This window comes from Camelus bactrianus, unplaced genomic scaffold, assembly GCF_048773025.1.
Source record: "Camelus bactrianus isolate YW-2024 breed Bactrian camel unplaced genomic scaffold, ASM4877302v1 HiC_scaffold_43, whole genome shotgun sequence".
Taxonomy (NCBI): Eukaryota; Metazoa; Chordata; class Mammalia; order Artiodactyla; family Camelidae; genus Camelus; species Camelus bactrianus.
Genome location: NW_027413959.1, coordinates 4,631,247 through 4,639,223, shown reverse-complemented (window position 1 = coordinate 4,639,223; position 7,977 = coordinate 4,631,247). Strand labels below are relative to the sequence as shown.

General features: G+C 59.2%; 1 pseudogene; it reads left to right on the top strand.

The window, feature by feature from the left end:
* Positions 1 to 3,393: 3,393 nt before the first annotated feature.
* LOC141576888 (immunoglobulin heavy constant gamma 1-like) lies at positions 3,394 to 7,790 on the top strand (annotated as a pseudogene).
* Positions 7,791 to 7,977: the final 187 nt, after the last annotated feature.

Below are 7,977 nucleotides of genomic sequence, written 5' to 3'. Positions count from 1 at the left end.
AGGCAGGTCCTCTAGCCATTTTTCAATCAGATTATTATTTTTTTCTATTGAATTGTATGAGTTCCTTATATATTTTAGGTATTAACCCTTATAAGATATATGATCTGCAAATATTTTCTCCCTTCCATAGGTTGCCTTTCACTCTGTTGATCATTTCTTTTGCTGTGCACGTTTTTAGTTTGATGAAGTTCCACTGAATAATGCTTGCTTTTGTTGTTATATCCAAAAAATTATTGCCAAGACCAATATTGAGGAGCTTTCCCCTATGTTTTCTTCTAGGAGTTTATTATAGTTTCAGGTCTTGCATTTAATTATTTAATCCATTTTGTGTTAATTTTTTTGAGTGGCGTAAGACACAGGTCCAATTTTATCCTTTTGCATGTGGAGTTTCAGTTTTCCCAACACCATTTTTTGAAGAGATTATCTTTTCCCCATTGATTGTTCTTGACTCCCCCGTCAAATATTAGTTGACTGTATATGTGTGGGTCTATTTCTGGGCACTTGATTCTGTTCCATCGGTCTATGTGTCTGTTTTTTCACAAAGTTCTTTGTACTCAAAGTGTTCAAGAAAACAAAGTCTCATATAAATGTCAAATGATTTGGGGTACTGGACAATGTCCCATGTTTTCAAGACTACATGTGCCCCATTTCATTCATGTATTCTATTTTCTATTATATTCACATCCAATCATTGATCTTCTATTCATTTATTGTTGGACTAATTTTTGAGGTTTGTATTAATAGTTGCTTAATTGGCTCTATAAAGAGGTTATTTTTCTACCTTGGGCACAAATTGGGAAGGTGAAAAATGTACTGAAAGAAGGGAAACATTAGAGAGAGAGACAGAGACAGAGACAGATTGACTGGTGACCAGAGGACAGATCAGACCATGTTTTGGGGTAATAATTAGGGTACTGGAGTTCACGGCAGGAGAATGGTATGAAAAACCTGGAACTTTGCTATATCTTAGATAAGGGCAGGGATACTAAAGGTAAAACAGTCACCCCACATCCCAAGGAATCAATAATTCTTTCATTCCTTCAAGGACGTTTTGAAAAAAGTCCCCAGGTACACAGTATCCAAAATGGAACTACAATAATAAAAGGAACAAAAGTATTATGACAAGATTATGCTAAGTATTAAATTGTGTTCATTTTACTCAAATAAAAGGCCATTAATAACTATAATTTGCTTGCTAGCCTTTAATTAAGCTCAATATCCCTTCCTAAAATTTAAAGTCTCCTTTGTTTTTTATACAAATATTTCCTATATTGGCAGGAATATAACCCCACCTCATGGTCGGGACCCCACAGATGCTCCAGGAGGACAGGGAGAGACAGAGTGCAGTGGGGCAATGAAAGTGAGACCCCACCTCAGGGATGGGACCCCACAGAGTGTCCAGGAGGGTCAGGGACAGATCTAGTGCAGGGGGGCAATGAAGGGGAGTCCCCAATTCAGGGACTGCACAGAGGGTCAAGGAGGGATTGGGACAGACAGAGTGTAGTGGGGCAATGAAGTGGAGGCCCCAACTCAGGGACTGAACAGAGGGTCCATGAGTACAGTGACAGACAGAGTGTAGGTGGGCAATGAAGGGGAGACACCACAGAGTGTCCAGGAGGAACAGGAACAGACAGAGTGCAGGGGGCCAGTGAAATGCAGACCGTCAACCCCGGGGATGGGTCCCCACAGAGGGTCCAGGAAGACTGGGACAGACAGAGTGCAGGGGGCAATGATGTCGAGAACCACCTCAGGGTCGGGACCCCACAGATGGTCCTGGAGGACAGGGACAGACAGAGTGCAGGGTGGCAATGAAGGGGAGACCCCTCCTCAGGGACACCACAGAGAGTCTAGGAGGGACAGGGACAGACATAGTGCAGGGGGGAAATGTAGGGGAGACCCCACCTCAGGGACAGGACCCCACAGAGGGTCCAGGAGCACCTGAGCCAGCACGGGGAAGGCAAGCTGCCCAGGGGTCGTGCTGCCCACCCAGCACAAGGATGAGGGAGCCCTGGCAGGGGCTCGCCCTCTCCAACAGAGCTGGTTCATCAGAGGCCAACTGAGCTGAGCTGGGCTGCCAGGCCTTCAGGGAGCGTGTCCCGATCAGTGGGCAGAAGCCTGCCCCGGGCTGCACTGGGCTAGTTGTGCCAGAGACACAGGGCTGGCCTGGGTTCCCGAGAGCTCGGAGCTGGCAGTACAGGGGCTGCACACCAGCTCCACTGGCTACAGGAGAGGCGATGGGAGCCAGGGCGCAGAAGGTCAGGACTAGGAGCTGAGGGCTGGGAGCAGGTGGGCGCAGAGATGCAGACCAGCACCTGGAGGGAACTAAGGAACAGGGGAGACTTCTGGGGGCTCAGGGAGCAAAGAAGAGGCTTAAGGTACCCAAGGGCCAGGAGCTCTGCTAGGAGGGGACCAGGGTGGGACAGAGACTCTGCCAGGGGACAGCTGCCCAGAAAGGGAGGGGCACCTAGCAGCTCCAGGGAGAAGGGCCCAGGAGCAGAGTGGAACGAGGGGGGTGACCTGCGGCAGGTCAGAAGGCAGGGGCTGCTAAGGGCCAGCACCCCAGGGACAAAGCTCAGGGAGGCCACAGGTGAGCAGGCGACCGAAGACCAGGAAGGCAGGGGGCTTCTCAGGAACATGGAGAAAGCAAGTAGAGCATGTGCGGGTGAGCAGGGGCTGGGAGGGCAGGGCGGCCGCTCCAGCATCTCCAGGAAGCAGGTAGGGCTTGTGCAGGTGGGTGGCGGCTGCGGGGCACAGGGCTAACACAGGATTTCAGGAAGCAGGCAGAGTTTATGCAGGTGGACAAGGGGCTGGGAGGGCAAGCAGCTGACCCAGGAAATCCAAAGAGCAAAGCCAGTCCTGGGAAAGAAATTCCCGGACTGGATCTGAACTAGGCTGAGGGCTCTGGGGCTGGCCAGAGGGGCTGTAGCTCCAGGGACAAGGGTCAGAGAGGGTGTAGGTGAGCAGGGGGCTGCACCAGGAGGGCAGGGGGCTGCCGCAGGGGCTCAGAGAAAGCACGTAGACCTTGTGGAGGTGAGCAGGGGGCTGCCGCAGGAGCCCAGGGACATGTCAGAGAGTTTGAACTAAGGTCTGAGTAGCTGAGCAGGCCCAGCTGAGGGCTCCTGGGACAGCAGAACCCTTGAGCCCCTGAGGGGCTGGCCAGATGGCGTCCTGGGGTGGAGAGAGGGACTTCTGTGGGAATGAAGGAGAGGGGTCACCCCTGAGGGGACCCGATGGGCCCCAGTCCTTGGGCTCAAGGGCCTGTGGCGGGCTGGGAAAGGAGGGGTGGACATGCCATAGCCTGGTGGGGTGAAACAGACCCTGGACCCCGCAGAGGGAAGGAAAGCGCGGGGCTCATTCAGGGCCTGAGCTCGGCTGCCAGCCTTAGCAGAACAGATGGGTCAGGTTGAGAGGAGACAGGCCCGGCCAGCGATGGGCCCGGGCTGCTGGCACCGAACAGGAGAGGAAGGTGGGGGCAGTGTGGGTCTCCAAACTGTGCTGAGGGATGAGCTGGACTGAGGAAGGACAAGGGCAGAAGGAAAGCAGGGACCTGAGAGCCACGAGCTGGGGTGGGGTCAGAGGCCCTGGTGGGAGGGGGAAGTGAGCCGAGGGGCTGCAGCTGGAGGTCCAGAAGAGGGACCGGAGCTCCCCAAGGCACAGACTCGCAGCCGGGCTGAGGCCACAGGGATGAAAGGGAAGGGGCCAAGGAGGAGGCCTGCAGGGACAGAGTCCGGGGGGGCCAGGGCCCAGAGCCCAGGGCCCAGGTGCTCTGGCTGCAGAGCTGACCCAGAAGACACGGGCCCGGAGGACAAACAGCAGGCCAGGCAAGGGGCCAAGAGCAGGCTTCTGGGTGGTGGAGGCCCACCACGCCAAGGACAGGCCCGCTCACCCAGGGCAGGGCCGGGCTGGGGCAGCAGGACGGTGAGCTCAGGGGACCAGTGGACGCTTGCCAGGAGCAGGCAGCACTGGTCAGGACTCAGACACAGGGCTCAGTCAGGCCAGGCACTTGCAGGAGGTTAGGGACCTGGGGGGCTGTCACCCAGGTGATCACCCAGCTCTGACCCACAGCTGCAGAGGCACGAGGCCCCAGGTGGTGAGGGCCCTGCCAGCCAGCTGGTTTGCAGACATTCTGGAAGCACGTGGGTGCTGGGCTCAGGGGTGCCCAGACCTGGGCACGTGACACCCTGCGCGGACCCTCCCAGGGGTGAAGCCCCGGTGGTCACACGGCCTACTTTCTTGCAGCCTCCACCAAGGCCCCATCGGTCTATCCTCCGACTGCTGGATGCTGGGACATGCCTGACTCCACGGTGGCCTTCGGCTGCCTGGTCTGGGGCTACATCCCTGAGCCGGTGACGGTGACCTGGAACTCGGGCGCCCTGTCCAGCGGCATCCACACCTTCCTGTCCATTCTCATGTCCTTGGGTCTCTACTCCCTCAGCAGCTTGGCGACCACGCCCGCCAGCAGCTCGGCCGGCAAGACCTTCATCTGCAACGTAGCCCACCCGGCCAGCAGCACCAAGGCGGACAAGCGTGTGGGCAAGAGGACAGGCCTCAGGGAGGGCGTCCACTCCCAGACAGGACCGAGGTCAGCCCTCCTCCCGGCTCGAACCACATGCCAGGATGGCGACCTCGGCCCAGGATATCAGAGGGGATGCGGTCTCCTTACCTGAAGGCCTCCCAGGCTATGTGAGGGGTCCTCTGGGTGTTTCCACCAGGTTCAAGGTGGTCACAGGCTGGACAACTCTAACCCACAGAACTGGTGCCGATCTGCACCTTCCACAACCTGTCCCTGACCTAAACTCCACCCAGGGCCATCTCCCGCCCACAGGAACCCCCCATCTGCTCTCTCTGCAGCGCTCCACAGCGAAGACCCCAGCTCCCAGTGTCCCAAATGCCCAGGTAAGGGAGCCAGGCTACACCCTCCATCGCAAGGAAGTGACCAGAGACCAGGCCCCGCCTGATGAGGGAAACGTGTGCCCTACAGGAGGCCCGTCCAAGTGCTGACCCACATCTTGTTTCCCCCTCCAGCCCCTGAGCTCCTTGGAGGGCCCACGGTCTTCATCTTCCCCCCGAAACCCAAGGACGTCCTCTCCAGCACCCGAACACCTGAGGTCACGTGCCTTGTGGTGGACGTGGGCAAGGAAGACCCTGAGATCGAGTTCAGCTGGTCCGTGGATGACACAGAGGTACACACGGCGGAGACAAAGCCAAAGGAGGAACAGTTCAACAGCACGTACCGCGTGGTCAGCGTCCTGCCCATCCAGCACCAGGACTGGCTGACGGGGAAGGCGTTCAAGTGCAAGGTCAACAACAATGCTCCCCCGGCCCCCATCGAGAGGACCATCTCCAAGGCCAAAGGTGGGATGGACAACGGGCACGGGAGGGTCCTTTGGGGCTGCTCAGAGTGACCGTTATGCTCGCAGACACACCTGTCCCCACAGGGCAGGCCCGGGAGCCGCAGGTGTACACCCTGGCCCCACACCAGGAAGTCCTGGCCAAGGACACTGTGAGCGTAACCTGCCTGATCAAAGGCTTCTACCCACCTGACATCAACGCTGAGTGGCAGAGGAACGGGCGGCCGGAGGCAGAGGGCGCCTACGCCACCACGCTGCCCCAGCTGGACAACGCCGGGACCTACATCCTCTACAGCAAGCTCTCGGTGGGAAAGAACACGTGGCAGCGGGGAGAAGTCTTCACCTGTGTGGCGATGCACTAGGCTCTACACAGATCACTCCACCCAGAAATCCATCTCCCAGTCTCCGGGTAAATGAGCCTCACCCCGGCACCCAAGCGAACCCCCCTCCCCGAGGCTCTCAGGGTCCCGCGTGGACGCCTGAGCCCCACCCCTGTGTACATACCTCCGGGGCCAGCATGAAATAAAACACCCAGTACCTCCCTGGGGCCCTGCAACACTGTCATGGTTCTTTCTATGCAGAGCTCCGGCGCCCGCCGGGCCTGCGGGAGGCGGGGGCATGCCAGGCTCTGAGGACAAACTTGGTGCCAACGAAGGCAGGCAGCAGCCCGAGGCCAGAGAGGGGGCTCTGCCCGAGGCAGCTGCTCCCCAGGGTCCAGGGTCCGGCCAGCACCTACTCAGGCTGGAGCGTGTAGAGGGGACTGGTAGAGCCTCCCAGGGACCCTCACGGACATGAGTGCACGGTTCTTCCCACCTCTGTCCAAGCCCAACTGTGGGACAGTGGCAGGTCCTTGTCCCCACAGTTCCCATCCCCGGGGCCTCGAGGGTCCATGTGCTGACACCCTGTCAACATGGGAGCCACGCCTGGCCGGCGTTGGGGGCACAGGCCTCCTGCTCCCAGGACACACGGAGATCAGGCCTCACCTTCCCACAGGCGAGGTGCTCGGGGCCAGATCTGTAACCTCGAGGGGACACTCACCCAGGCCCACAGGAAACAAGCCCTCTCATGGAGCACACCAGCCTGCACACCCCTCGTCCACCTGCAGACTCACGCACACGCATGTGCCTGTGCAACTGCACACAAGGGCACAACCACACAAGTGCACACAAGCCAGCCTTGCTCACTGGGTCCTCAATGGGTTATCGACCCGGGGCCAGACCAGAGCCTGGAGCCGGGTCTCATGAACCCTCGGTGGACACCAGCTTGGTCCCCACTCCTCAAAGCCCCAGCAGCACTGACCACACTCTGACCACACTGGCCAGCTCAGACCCCCACCCCTCCTCTCCCCAGGACACCTGCACCCCCTCCTCAACAGACAGAGACCCAACACACCACTGGTCCCTAGCACGCCCACCCCACCCCCTCAGGCACACAGGGACACCCCAAGGTTGCCTCCGCCCTTCCCTGCAGTAGGACCCACCACAGACCTGCTCTGCAGACCCCTGCCGTCTAGGCCTGGCCTCCGGTGAGAGGGAAGGCAGGGGTCAGGGCACCCTCTCCCCAGAGGACCCCATGAAAGTCACCGCAGAGGAGGCGATGAGGGACACGCACTGGCCAGGCCGAGATCTGGGCCCAAGGAATCCGGCCAAGACTGAGGCCCAAGCTGGAGGAATGGGGGACACGAGGTCGGTGCCCAGGGATTGACCTCAGGGAACCATTGATCCAGCCCCCTAAGGGGATCCTAGTGCCCCACCCGCCCTGTCACAGACAGACCCACCCCCAGGTGCCACTGACCCTGCCCTGGCACGTGATGGGCAGCCACAGAGCTGACCACCCCCTCCCCGTCCAGAGCCACTCCTGGAGGAAGAGAGCTGTGCCGAGGCCCAGAGCGGGGAGCTGGATGGGCTGTGGACCACCATCTCCATCTTCATCACCCTCTTCCTGCTCAGCGTGTGCTACAGCACCACAGTGACCCTCTTTAAGGTGGGCGGGCCAGGCCAGCTGTCCCTGCTGTCGCCACACAGTGCCCGCACAGTCCCCCTTCCCTGTCCACTCCCTGTCCCTCCATGTCCCTCCCTGTCCCCTTCCTGTCCCCTCACAGTCCCGTCACTGTCTCCTCACTCTCCCCTCTTGTCCTTTCTGTCCACTGTCCTCTGTCTCTCCATTTCATTCTGTTCTCTCACTGTCTCTCTCTGTCCCTGTCGGGACCTCCCTGTCCCTGGCTGTGCCCATGGAGTCCTCGCGCCACCCCACCCGAGTACACTCGCGGCCGGCAGTCCCCGGGCTGGGAGGCCAGGTCCTTGCGGGCAGCTGGCACGAGGGCCCCGGCTGTGCCCACACCCGCCGTCCCTGCAGGTGAAGTGGATCTTCTCCTCGGTGGTGGAGCTGAAGCGGACGATCGTCCCAGACCACAGAAACGTGATCGGGCAGGGGGCCTAGCGTGCCCTCTGGGGGTGTCCACGGCCACCCCAGGCCCCAGAGGTACCCCGTTCATCACTCCGAGCTGCTCAGCCACTACTCCGCCCGCTGCCCTGCCAGCTCTGATCTCTCGGCCGTGCTCACCCGCATCTCCATCCTCCGACCTCACGGCCACCACCGACCACACCCTGCACCCTGCCCACCTTCA